General features: G+C 41.5%; 42 non-coding genes across 42 annotated transcripts; all 42 read left to right on the top strand.

Annotated features, from left to right (window-relative positions):
• The first annotated feature begins 40 nt into the window (after positions 1-40).
• Positions 41-113, top strand: Trnav-uac. The gene has a single exon. It is a non-coding gene; the product is annotated as a tRNA-Val (tRNA).
• Positions 114-194: 81 nt separating this feature from the next.
• On the top strand, positions 195-267 carry Trnav-aac. Its single transcript has one exon. It is a non-coding gene; the product is annotated as a tRNA-Val (tRNA).
• Positions 268-432: 165 nt separating this feature from the next.
• Positions 433-505, top strand: Trnav-uac. Its single transcript has one exon. It is a non-coding gene; the product is annotated as a tRNA-Val (tRNA).
• A 79-nt stretch (positions 506-584) lies between these two features.
• Trnav-cac lies at positions 585-657 on the top strand. Its single transcript has one exon. It is a non-coding gene; the product is annotated as a tRNA-Val (tRNA).
• Positions 658-1,001: 344 nt separating this feature from the next.
• On the top strand, positions 1,002-1,074 carry Trnav-aac. The gene has a single exon. It is a non-coding gene; the product is annotated as a tRNA-Val (tRNA).
• An 80-nt stretch (positions 1,075-1,154) lies between these two features.
• Positions 1,155-1,227, top strand: Trnav-uac. The gene has a single exon. It is a non-coding gene; the product is annotated as a tRNA-Val (tRNA).
• Positions 1,228-1,460: 233 nt separating this feature from the next.
• Trnav-aac lies at positions 1,461-1,533 on the top strand. The gene has a single exon. It is a non-coding gene; the product is annotated as a tRNA-Val (tRNA).
• Positions 1,534-1,613: 80 nt separating this feature from the next.
• On the top strand, positions 1,614-1,686 carry Trnav-gac. Its single transcript has one exon. It is a non-coding gene; the product is annotated as a tRNA-Val (tRNA).
• Positions 1,687-1,920: 234 nt separating this feature from the next.
• Positions 1,921-1,993, top strand: Trnal-aag. Its single transcript has one exon. It is a non-coding gene; the product is annotated as a tRNA-Leu (tRNA).
• Positions 1,994-2,073: 80 nt separating this feature from the next.
• Trnav-uac lies at positions 2,074-2,146 on the top strand. Its single transcript has one exon. It is a non-coding gene; the product is annotated as a tRNA-Val (tRNA).
• Positions 2,147-2,227: 81 nt separating this feature from the next.
• Trnav-aac lies at positions 2,228-2,300 on the top strand. The gene has a single exon. It is a non-coding gene; the product is annotated as a tRNA-Val (tRNA).
• Positions 2,301-2,465: 165 nt separating this feature from the next.
• On the top strand, positions 2,466-2,538 carry Trnav-uac. The gene has a single exon. It is a non-coding gene; the product is annotated as a tRNA-Val (tRNA).
• An 83-nt stretch (positions 2,539-2,621) lies between these two features.
• On the top strand, positions 2,622-2,694 carry Trnav-cac. The gene has a single exon. It is a non-coding gene; the product is annotated as a tRNA-Val (tRNA).
• Positions 2,695-3,019: 325 nt separating this feature from the next.
• On the top strand, positions 3,020-3,092 carry Trnav-aac. Its single transcript has one exon. It is a non-coding gene; the product is annotated as a tRNA-Val (tRNA).
• Positions 3,093-3,172: 80 nt separating this feature from the next.
• Positions 3,173-3,245, top strand: Trnav-uac. The gene has a single exon. It is a non-coding gene; the product is annotated as a tRNA-Val (tRNA).
• A 234-nt stretch (positions 3,246-3,479) lies between these two features.
• Positions 3,480-3,552, top strand: Trnav-aac. Its single transcript has one exon. It is a non-coding gene; the product is annotated as a tRNA-Val (tRNA).
• An 80-nt stretch (positions 3,553-3,632) lies between these two features.
• Trnav-gac lies at positions 3,633-3,705 on the top strand. Its single transcript has one exon. It is a non-coding gene; the product is annotated as a tRNA-Val (tRNA).
• A 234-nt stretch (positions 3,706-3,939) lies between these two features.
• On the top strand, positions 3,940-4,012 carry Trnal-aag. Its single transcript has one exon. It is a non-coding gene; the product is annotated as a tRNA-Leu (tRNA).
• Positions 4,013-4,092: 80 nt separating this feature from the next.
• On the top strand, positions 4,093-4,165 carry Trnav-uac. The gene has a single exon. It is a non-coding gene; the product is annotated as a tRNA-Val (tRNA).
• Positions 4,166-4,246: 81 nt separating this feature from the next.
• On the top strand, positions 4,247-4,319 carry Trnav-aac. The gene has a single exon. It is a non-coding gene; the product is annotated as a tRNA-Val (tRNA).
• Positions 4,320-4,484: 165 nt separating this feature from the next.
• On the top strand, positions 4,485-4,557 carry Trnav-uac. Its single transcript has one exon. It is a non-coding gene; the product is annotated as a tRNA-Val (tRNA).
• A 163-nt stretch (positions 4,558-4,720) lies between these two features.
• Positions 4,721-4,793, top strand: Trnav-uac. Its single transcript has one exon. It is a non-coding gene; the product is annotated as a tRNA-Val (tRNA).
• Positions 4,794-5,116: 323 nt separating this feature from the next.
• Positions 5,117-5,189, top strand: Trnav-aac. Its single transcript has one exon. It is a non-coding gene; the product is annotated as a tRNA-Val (tRNA).
• An 80-nt stretch (positions 5,190-5,269) lies between these two features.
• Positions 5,270-5,342, top strand: Trnav-uac. The gene has a single exon. It is a non-coding gene; the product is annotated as a tRNA-Val (tRNA).
• Positions 5,343-5,423: 81 nt separating this feature from the next.
• Trnav-cac lies at positions 5,424-5,496 on the top strand. Its single transcript has one exon. It is a non-coding gene; the product is annotated as a tRNA-Val (tRNA).
• Positions 5,497-5,665: 169 nt separating this feature from the next.
• Positions 5,666-5,738, top strand: Trnav-uac. Its single transcript has one exon. It is a non-coding gene; the product is annotated as a tRNA-Val (tRNA).
• A 164-nt stretch (positions 5,739-5,902) lies between these two features.
• Positions 5,903-5,975, top strand: Trnav-uac. Its single transcript has one exon. It is a non-coding gene; the product is annotated as a tRNA-Val (tRNA).
• Positions 5,976-6,139: 164 nt separating this feature from the next.
• Positions 6,140-6,212, top strand: Trnav-aac. Its single transcript has one exon. It is a non-coding gene; the product is annotated as a tRNA-Val (tRNA).
• Positions 6,213-6,293: 81 nt separating this feature from the next.
• Trnav-uac lies at positions 6,294-6,366 on the top strand. The gene has a single exon. It is a non-coding gene; the product is annotated as a tRNA-Val (tRNA).
• A 388-nt stretch (positions 6,367-6,754) lies between these two features.
• Positions 6,755-6,827, top strand: Trnav-uac. Its single transcript has one exon. It is a non-coding gene; the product is annotated as a tRNA-Val (tRNA).
• Positions 6,828-6,908: 81 nt separating this feature from the next.
• Positions 6,909-6,981, top strand: Trnav-cac. Its single transcript has one exon. It is a non-coding gene; the product is annotated as a tRNA-Val (tRNA).
• Positions 6,982-7,145: 164 nt separating this feature from the next.
• Positions 7,146-7,218, top strand: Trnav-aac. The gene has a single exon. It is a non-coding gene; the product is annotated as a tRNA-Val (tRNA).
• Positions 7,219-7,446: 228 nt separating this feature from the next.
• Trnav-aac lies at positions 7,447-7,519 on the top strand. The gene has a single exon. It is a non-coding gene; the product is annotated as a tRNA-Val (tRNA).
• A 234-nt stretch (positions 7,520-7,753) lies between these two features.
• Trnal-aag lies at positions 7,754-7,826 on the top strand. The gene has a single exon. It is a non-coding gene; the product is annotated as a tRNA-Leu (tRNA).
• An 80-nt stretch (positions 7,827-7,906) lies between these two features.
• Positions 7,907-7,979, top strand: Trnav-aac. Its single transcript has one exon. It is a non-coding gene; the product is annotated as a tRNA-Val (tRNA).
• Positions 7,980-8,206: 227 nt separating this feature from the next.
• On the top strand, positions 8,207-8,279 carry Trnal-aag. The gene has a single exon. It is a non-coding gene; the product is annotated as a tRNA-Leu (tRNA).
• An 80-nt stretch (positions 8,280-8,359) lies between these two features.
• Trnav-uac lies at positions 8,360-8,432 on the top strand. The gene has a single exon. It is a non-coding gene; the product is annotated as a tRNA-Val (tRNA).
• An 82-nt stretch (positions 8,433-8,514) lies between these two features.
• Trnav-aac lies at positions 8,515-8,587 on the top strand. Its single transcript has one exon. It is a non-coding gene; the product is annotated as a tRNA-Val (tRNA).
• A 165-nt stretch (positions 8,588-8,752) lies between these two features.
• Positions 8,753-8,825, top strand: Trnav-uac. The gene has a single exon. It is a non-coding gene; the product is annotated as a tRNA-Val (tRNA).
• Positions 8,826-8,905: 80 nt separating this feature from the next.
• Positions 8,906-8,978, top strand: Trnav-cac. Its single transcript has one exon. It is a non-coding gene; the product is annotated as a tRNA-Val (tRNA).
• A 336-nt stretch (positions 8,979-9,314) lies between these two features.
• Trnav-aac lies at positions 9,315-9,387 on the top strand. The gene has a single exon. It is a non-coding gene; the product is annotated as a tRNA-Val (tRNA).
• An 80-nt stretch (positions 9,388-9,467) lies between these two features.
• Positions 9,468-9,540, top strand: Trnav-uac. Its single transcript has one exon. It is a non-coding gene; the product is annotated as a tRNA-Val (tRNA).
• The last annotated feature ends 87 nt before the right edge of the window (positions 9,541-9,627 follow it).

Below are 9,627 nucleotides of genomic sequence, written 5' to 3'. Positions count from 1 at the left end.
ATCAAATGACACCGCATTTAATAGGAGAGAAAATCGTGAAGTTTCCGTAGTGTAGTGGTTATCACGTCTGCTTTACACGCAGAAGGTCCCCAGTTCGAGCCTGGGCGGAAACATTTTGTTATTTTTTTTTGCGGATGGGGTACAATATGATGACATCAAATGACACCGCATTTAATAGGAGAGATAATCGTGAAGTTTCCGTAGTGTAGTGGTTATCACGTCTTCCTAACACGCAGAAGGTCCCCTGTTCGAGCCTGGGCGGAAACATCATTTAAATCTTTTGCCGTTGGTGCATCCATATGATGACATCGAATGCAACCGCATTTAATTAGGGAGCCTGGGCGGGAATATATATATATTTTTTTTTTGCGGATGGGGTACAATATGATGACATCAAATGACACTGCATTTAATAGGAGAGATAATCGTGAAGTTTCCGTAGTGTAGTGGTTATCACGTCTGCTTTACACGCAGAAGGTCCCCAGTTCGAGCCTGGGCGGAAACATTTTGTAATTTTTTTGCGGATTGGGTACAATATGATGACATCAAATGACACCGCATTTAATAGGAGAGATAATCGTGAAGTTTCCGTAGTGTAGTGGTTAGCACGTCTGCCTCACACGCAGAAGGTCCCCAGTTCGAGCCTGGGCGGAAACATTATTTACATTTTTTGCCGTTGGTGCATCCATATGATGACAGCGAATGCAACCGCATTTAATTAGGGAGCCTGGGCGGGAATATATATATATATATATATATATATATATATATATATATATTTTGCGGATGGGGTACAATATGATGACATCAAATGACACCGCATTTAATAGGAGAGATAATCGTGAAGTTTCCGTAGTGTAGTGGTTATCACGTCTGCTTTACACACAGAAGGTCCCCTTTTCGAGCCTGGGCGGAAAGGTTTTGTTATTTTTTTTTTGCGGATGGGGTACAATATGATGACATCAAATGTCACTGCATTTAATAGGAGAGAAAATCGTGAAGTGTCCGTAGTGTAGTGGTTATCACATCTGCCTAACACGCAGAAGGTCCCCAGTTCGAGCCTGGGCGAAAACATTTTATTATTTTTTTTGCGGATGGGGTACAATATGATGACATCAAATGACACCGCATTTAATAGGAGAGAAAATCGTGAAGTTTCCGTAGTGTAGTGGTTATCACGTCTTCTTTACACGCAGAAGGTCCCCAGTTCGAGCCTGGGCGGAAACATTTTGTTATTTTTTTTGCGGATAGGGTACAATATGATGACATCAAATTACACCACATTTAATAGGGGATAAAGTCGTGAAGTTTCCGTAGTGTAGTGTTTATCACGTCTGCTTTACACGCAGAAGGTCCCAAGTTCGAGCATTGCAGGGACATTTTTTAAATTTTTTTGCCGTTGGTGCATCGATATGATGACATCGAATGAAAACGAATTTAATAGGAGAGAAAATTGTGAAGTTTCCGTAGTGTAGTGGTTATCACGTCTGCCTAACACGCAGAAGGTCCCCAGTTCGAGCCTGGGCGGAAACATTTTATTATTTTTTTTGCGGATGGGGTACAATATGATGACATCAAATGACACCGCATGTAATAGGAGAGCAAATCGTGAAGTTTCCGTAGTGTAGTGGTTATCACGTCTGCTTGACACGCAGAAGGTCCCCACTTCGAGCCTGGGCGGAAACATTATTTTAATTTTTTTGCCGTTTGTGCATCCATATGATGACATCGAATAAAACCGCATTTAATAGGAGAGTTAATCGTGAAGTTTCTGTAGTGTAGTTTTTATCAAGTTTGCTTCACACGCAGAAGGTCCCAAGTTCGAGCCCCGCCGGGACATTTTTTAAATTTTTTTGCCGTTGGTGCATCGATATGACGACATCGAATGAAAACGAATTTAATAGGAGAGAAAATCGTAAAGTTTCCGTAGTGTAGTTGTTATCACGTCTGCCTAAGACGCAGAAGGTCCCCAGTTCGAGCCTGGGCGGAAACATTTTATTATTTTTTTTGTGGATGGGGTACAATATGATGACATCAAATGACACCGCATTTAATAGGAGAGAAAATCGTGAAGTTTCCGTAGTGTAGTGGTTATCACGTCTGCTTTACACGCAGAAGGTCCCCAGTTCGAGCCTGGGCGGAAACATTTTGTTATTTTTTTTTGCGGATGGGGTACAATATGATGACATCAAATGACACAGCATTTAATAGGAGAGATAATCGTTAAGTTTCCGTAGTGTAGTGGTTATCACGTCTTCCTAACACGCAGAAGGTCCCCTGTTCGAGCCTGGGCGGAAACATTATTTAAATCTTTTGCCGTTGGTGCATCCATATGATGACATCGAATGCAACCGCATTTAATTAGGGAGCCTGGGCGGGAATATATATATATTTTTTTTTTGCGGATGGGGTACAATATGATGACATCAAATGACACTGCATTTAATAGGAGAGATAATCGTGAAGTTTCCGTAGTGTAGTGGTTATCACGTCTGCTTTACACGCAGAAGGTCCCCAGTTCGAGCCTGGGCGGAAACATTTTGTTATTTTTTTTTTTGCGGATTGGGTAAAATATGATGACATCAAATGACACCGCATTTAATAGGAGAGATAATCGTGAAGTTTCCGTAGTGTAGTGGTTAGCACGTCTGCCTCACACGCAGAAGGTCCCCAGTTCGAGCCTGGGCGGAAACATTATTTACATTTTTTGCCGTTGGTGCATCTATATGATGACAGCGAATGCAACCGCATTTAATTAGGGAGCCTGGGCGGGAATATATATATATATATATAATTTTTGCGGATGGGGTACAATATGATGACATCAAATGACACCGCATTTAATAGGAGAGATAATCGTGAAGTTTCCGTAGTGTAGTGGTTATCACGTCTGCTTTACACACAGAAGGTCCCCTTTTCGAGCCTGGGCGGAAAGGTTTTGTTATTTTTTTTTTTGCGGATGGGGTACAATATGATGATATCAAATGTCACTGCATTTAATAGGAGAGAAAATCGTTAAGTGTCCGTAGTGTAGTGGTTATCACATCTGCCTAACACGCAGAAGGTCCCCAGTTCGAGCCTGGGCGGAAACATTTTATTATTTTTTTTGCGGATGGGGTACAATATGATGACATCAAATGACACCGCATTTAATAGGAGAGAAAATCGTGAAGTTTCCGTAGTGTAGTGGTTATCACGTCTGCTTTACACGCAGAAGGTCCCCAGTTCGAGCCTGGGCGGAAACATTTTGTTATTTTTTTTTGCGGATAGGGTACAATATGATGACGTCAAATTACACCGCATTTAATAGGGGATAAAGTCGTGAAGTTTCCGTAGTGTAGTGTTTATCACGTCTGCTTTACACGCAGAAGGTCCCAAGTTCGAGCGCTGCCGGGACATTTTTTAAATTTTTTTGCCGTTGGTGCATCGATATGATGACATCGAATGAAAACGAATTTAATAGGAGAGAAAATTGTGAAGTTTCCGTAGTGTAGTGGTTATCACGTCTGCCTAACACGCAGAAGGTCCCCAGTTCGAGCCTGGGCGGAAACATTTTATTATTTTTTTTGCGGATGGGGTACAATATGATGACATCAAATGACACCGCATGTAATAGTAGAGAAAATCGTGAAGTTTCCGTAGTGTAGTGGTTATCACGTCTGCTTGACACGCAGAAGGTCCCCAGTTTGAGCCTGGGCGGAAACATTATTTTAATTTTTTTGCCGTTTGTGCATCCATATGATGACATCGAATAAAACCGCATTTAATAGGAGAGTTAATCGTGAAGTTTCTGTAGTGTAGTTTTTATCAAGTTTGCTTCACACGCAAAAGGTCCCAAGTTCGAGCCCCGCCGGGACATTTTTTTATTTTTTTTGCCGTTGGTGCATCGATATGATGACATCGAATGAAAACGAATTTAATAGGAGAGAAAATCGTAAAGTTTCCGTAGTGTAGTTGTTATCACGTCTGCCTAAGACGCAGAAGGTCCCCAGTTCTAGCCTGGGCGGAAATATTTTATTATTTTTTTTGCGGATGGGGTACATTATGATGACATCAAATGACACCGCATTTAATAGGAGAGAAAATCGTGAAGTTTTCGTAGTGTAGTGGTTATCACGTCTGCTTTACACGCAGAAGGTCCCCAGTTCGAGCCTGGGCGGAAACATTTTGTTATTTTTTTTTGCGGATGGGGTACAATATGATGACATCAAATGACACCGCATTTAATAGGAGAGATAATCGTGAAGTTTCCGTAGTGTAGTGGTTATCACGTCTGCCTAACACGCAGAAGGTCCCCTGTTCGAGCCTGGGCGGAAACATTATTTAAATCTTTTGCCGTTGGTGCATCCATACGATGACATCGAATGCAACCGCATTTAATTAGGGAGCCTGGGCGGGAATATATATATATATTTTTTTTGCGGATGGGGTACAATATGATGACATCAAATGACACTGCATTTAATAGGAGAGATAATCGTGAAGTTTCCGTAGTGTAGTGGTTATCACGTCTGCTTTACACGCAGAAGGTCCCAAGTTCGAGCCTGGGCGGAAACATTATTTTAATTTTTTTGGCGTTGGTGCATCCATATGATGACATCGAATAAAACCGAATTTAATTAGGTAGCTTGGGAGGAAATATTTTGTTATTTTTTTGCGGATGGTGTACAATATGATGACATCAAATGACACCGCATTTAATAGGAGAGAAAATCGTGAAGTTTCCGTAGTGTAGTGGTTATCACGTCTGCTTTACACGCAGAAGGTCCCCAGTTCGAGCCTGGGCGGAAACATTATTTACATTTTTTGCCGTTGGTGCATCCATATGATGACATCGAATGCAACCGCATTTAATTAGGGAGCCTGGGCGGGAATATATATATATATATATTTTGCGGATGGGGTACAATATGATGACATCAAATGACACCGCATTTAATAGGAGAGATAATCGTGAAGTTTCCGTAGTGTAGTGGTTATCACGTCTGCTTTACACACAGAAGGTCCCCTTTTCGAGCCTGGGCGGAAACGTTTTGTTATTTTTTTTTTTTTGCGGATGGGGTACAATATGATGACATCAAATGTCACTGCATTTAATAGGAGAGAAAATCGTGAAGTGTCCGTAGTGTAGTGGTTATCACATCTGCCTAACACGCAGAAGGTCCCCAGTTCGAGCATGGGCGGAAACATTTTATTATTTTTTTTGCGGATGGGGTACAATATGATGACATCAAATGACACCGCATTTAATAGGAGAGAAATTCGTGAAGTTTCCGTAGTGTAGTGGTTATCACGTCTGCTTTACACGCAGAAGGTCCCTAGTTTGAGCCTGGGCGGAAACATTTTGTTATTTTTTTTTGCGGATGGGGTACAATATGATGACATCAAATGACACCGCATTTAATAGGAGAGATAATCGTGAAGTTTCCGTAGTGTAGTGGTTATCACGTCTGCCTCACACGCAGGAGGTCCCCAGTTCGAGCCTGGGCGGAAACATTATTTTAATTTTTTGCCGTTGGTGCATCCATATGATGACATCGGATGTAACCGCATTTAATTAGGGAGCCTGGGCTGAAATATATATATATATATATTTTTTTTACGGATGGGGTACAATATGATGACATCAAATGACACCGCATTTAATAGGAGAGATAATAGTGAAGTTTCCGTAGTGTAGTGGTTATCACGTCTGCTTTACACGCAGAAGGTCCCCAGTTCGAGCCTGGGCTGAAACATTATTTAAATCTTTTGCCGTTGGTGCATCCATATGATGACATCGAATAAAACCGAATTTAATTAGGGAGCCTGGGCGGAAACATTTTGTTATTTTTTTTTGAGGACGGGGTACAATATGATGACATCAAATGACACCGCATTTAATAGGAGAGATAATAGTGAAGTTTCCGTAGTGTAGTGGTTATCACGTCTGCTTTACACGCAGAAGGTCCCCAGTTCGAGCCTGGGCTGAAACATTATTTAAATCTTTTGCCGTTGGTGCATCCATATGATGACATCGAATAAAACCGAATTTAATTAGGGAGCCTGGGCGGAAACATTTTGTTATTTTTTTTTGAGGACGGGGTACAATATGATGACATCAAATGACACCGCATTAAATAAGAGAGATAATCGTGAAGTTTCCGTAGTGTAGTGGTTATCACGTCTGCCTAACACGCAGAAGGTCCCCAGTTCGAGCCTGGGCGGAAACATTTTGTTATTTTTTTTTGCGGATGGGGTACAATATGATGACATCAAATGACACCGCATTTAAAAGGAGAGAAAATCGTGAAGTTTCCTTAGTGTAGTGGTTATCACGTCTGCTTTACACGCAGAAGGTCCCCAGTTCGAGCCTGGGCGGAAACAAAGTTTTTTTTTTGCCTAAGGGGTACAATATGATGACATCAAATGACACCGCATTTAATAGGAGAGATAATCGTGAAGTTTCCGTAGTGTAGTGGTTATCACGTCTGCTTTACACACAGAAGGTCCCCTTTTCGAGCCTGGGCGGAAACGTTTTGTTATTTTTTTTTTTTTGCGGATGGGGTACAATATGATGACATCAAATGTCACTGCATTTAATAGGAGAGAAAATCGTGAAGTGTCCGTAGTGTAGTGGTTATCACATCTGCCTAACACGCAGAAGGTCCCCAGTTCTAGCATGGGCGGAAACATTTTATTATTTTTTTTGCGGATGGGGTACAATATGATGACATCAAATGACACCGCATTTTATAGGAGAGAAATTCGTGAAGTTTCCGTAGTGTAGTGGTTATCACGTCTGCTTTACACGCAGAAGGTCCCCAGTTCGAGCCTGGGCGGAAACATTTTGTTATTTTTTTTTGCGGATGGGGTACAATATGATGACATCAAATGACACCGCATTTAATAGGAGAGATAATCGTGAAGTTTCCGTAGTGTAGTGGTTATCACGTCTGCCTCACACGCAGAAGGTCCCCAGTTCGAGCCTGGGCTGAAACATTATTTAAATCTTTTGCCGTTGGTGCATCCATATGATGACATCGAATAAAACCGAATTTAATTAGGGAGCCTGGGCGGAAACATTTTGTTATTTTTTTTTGAGGACGGGGTACAATATGATGACATCAAATGACACCGCATTTAATAAGAGAGATAATCGTGAAGTTTCCGTAGTGTAGTGGTTATCACGTCTGCCTAACACGCAGAAGGTCCCCAGTTCGAGCCTGGGCGAAAACATTTTTTTTTTGCCTATGGGGTACAATATGATGACGTCAAATGACACCGCATTTAATTGGGGAGAAAGTCGTGAAGTTTCCGTAGTGTAGTGTTTATCACGTCTGCTTTACAAGAAGAAGGTCCCAAGTTCGAGCCCCGCCGGGACATTTTTTTAAATTTCTTTGCCGTTGGTGGATCGATATGATGACATCGAATGAAAACAAATTTAATAGGAGAGAAAATTGTGAAGTTTCCGTAGTGTAGTGGTTATCACGTCTGCCTAACACGCAGAAGGTCCCCAGTTTGAGCCTGGGCGGAAACATTATTTTAATTTTTTTGCAGATTGTGCATCCATATGATGACATCGAATAAAACCGCATTTAATAGGAGAGTTAATCGTGAAGTTTCTGTAGTGTAGTTTTTATCAAGTTTGCTTCACACGCAGAAGGTCCCAAGTTCGAGCCCCGCCGGGACATTTTTTAAATTTTTTTGCCGTTGGTGCATCGATATGACGACATCGAATGAAAACGAATTTAATAGGAGAGAAAATCGTAAAGTTTCCGTAGTGTAGTTGTTATCACGTCTGCCTAAGACGCAGAAGGTCCCCAGTTCGAGCCTGGGCGGAAACATTTTATTATTTTTTTTGTGGATGGGGTACAATATGATGACATCAAATGACACCACATTTAATAGGAGAGATAATCGTGAAGTTTCCGTAGTGTAGTGGTTATCACGTCTGCCTAACACGCAGAAGGTCCCCAGTTCGAGTCTGGGCGGAAACATTTTTTTTTTGCCTATGGGGTACAATATGATGACGTCAAATTACACCGCATTTAATAGGGGAGAAAGTCGTGAAGTTTCCGTAGTGTAGTGTTTATCACGTCTTCTTTACACGCAGAAGGTCCCAAGTTCGAGCCCCGCCGGGACATTTTTTAAATTTTTTTGCCGTTGGTGCATCGATATGACGACATCGAATGAAAACGAATTTAATAGGAGAGAAAATCGTAAAGTTTCCGTAGTGTAGTTGTTATCACGTCTGCCTAAGACGCAGAAGGTCCCCAGTTCGAGCCTGGGCGGAAACATTTTATTATTTTTTTTGTGGATGGGGTACAATATGATGACATCAAATGACACCGCATTTAATAGGAGAGAAAATCGTGAAGTTTCCGTAGTGTAGTGGTTATCACGTCTGCTTTACACGCAGAAGGTCCCCAGTTCGAGCCTGGGCGGAAACATTTTGTTATTTTTTTTTTGCGGATGGGGTACAATATGATGACATCAAATGACACCGCATTTAATAGGAGAGATAATCGTGAAGTTTCCGTAGTGTAGTGGTTATCACGTCTTCCTAACACGCAGAAGGTCCCCTGTTCGAGCCTGGGCGGAAACATCATTTAAATCTTTTGCCGTTGGTGCATCCATATGATGACATCGAATGCAACCGCATTTAATTAGGGAGCCTGGGCGGGAATATATATATATTTTTTTTTTGCGGATGGGGTACAATATGATGACATCAAATGACACTGCATTTAATAGGAGAGATAATCGTGAAGTTTCCGTAGTGTAGTGGTTATCACGTCTGCTTTACACGCAGAAGGTCCCCAGTTCGAGCCTGGGCGGAAACATTTTGTTATTTTTTTTGCGGATTGGGTACAATATGATGACATCAAATGACACCGCATTTAATAGGAGAGATAATCGTGAAGTTTCCGTAGTGTAGTGGTTAGCACGTCTGCCTCACACGCAGAAGGTCCCCAGTTCGAGCCTGGGCGGAAACATTATTTACATTTTTTGCCGTTGGTGCATCCATATGATGACAGCGAATGCAACCGCATTTAATTAGGGAGCCTGGGCGGGAATATATATATATATATATATATATATATATATTTTTTGCGGATGGGGTACAATATGATGACATCAAATGACACCGCATTTAATAGGAGAGATAATCGTGAAGTTTCCGTAGTGTAGTGGTTATCACGTCTGCTTCACACACAGAAGGTCCCCTTTTCGAGCCTGGGCGGAAAGGTTTTGTTATTTTTTTTTTGCGGATGGGGTACAATATGATGACATCAAATGTCACTGCATTTAATAGGAGAGAAAATCGTGAAGTGTCCGTAGTGTAGTGGTTATCACATCTGCCTAACTCGCAGAAGGTCCCCAGTTCGAGCCTGGGCGGAAACATTTTATTATTTTTTTTGCGGATGGGGTACAATATGATGACATCAAATGACACCGCATTTAATAGGAGAGAAAATCGTGAAGTTTCCGTAGTGTAGTGGTTATCACGTCTTCTTTACACGCAGAAGGTCCCCAGTTCGAGCCTGGGCGGAAACATTTTGTTATTTTTTTTTGCGGATAGGGTACAATATGATGACATCAAATTACACCGCATTTAATAGGGGATAAAGTCGTGAAGTTTCC

Source organism: Nematostella vectensis, chromosome 7 (assembly GCF_932526225.1).
Source record: "Nematostella vectensis chromosome 7, jaNemVect1.1, whole genome shotgun sequence".
Taxonomy (NCBI): Eukaryota; Metazoa; Cnidaria; class Anthozoa; order Actiniaria; family Edwardsiidae; genus Nematostella; species Nematostella vectensis.
This window is presented reverse-complemented; position numbering and strand designations above follow the sequence as displayed.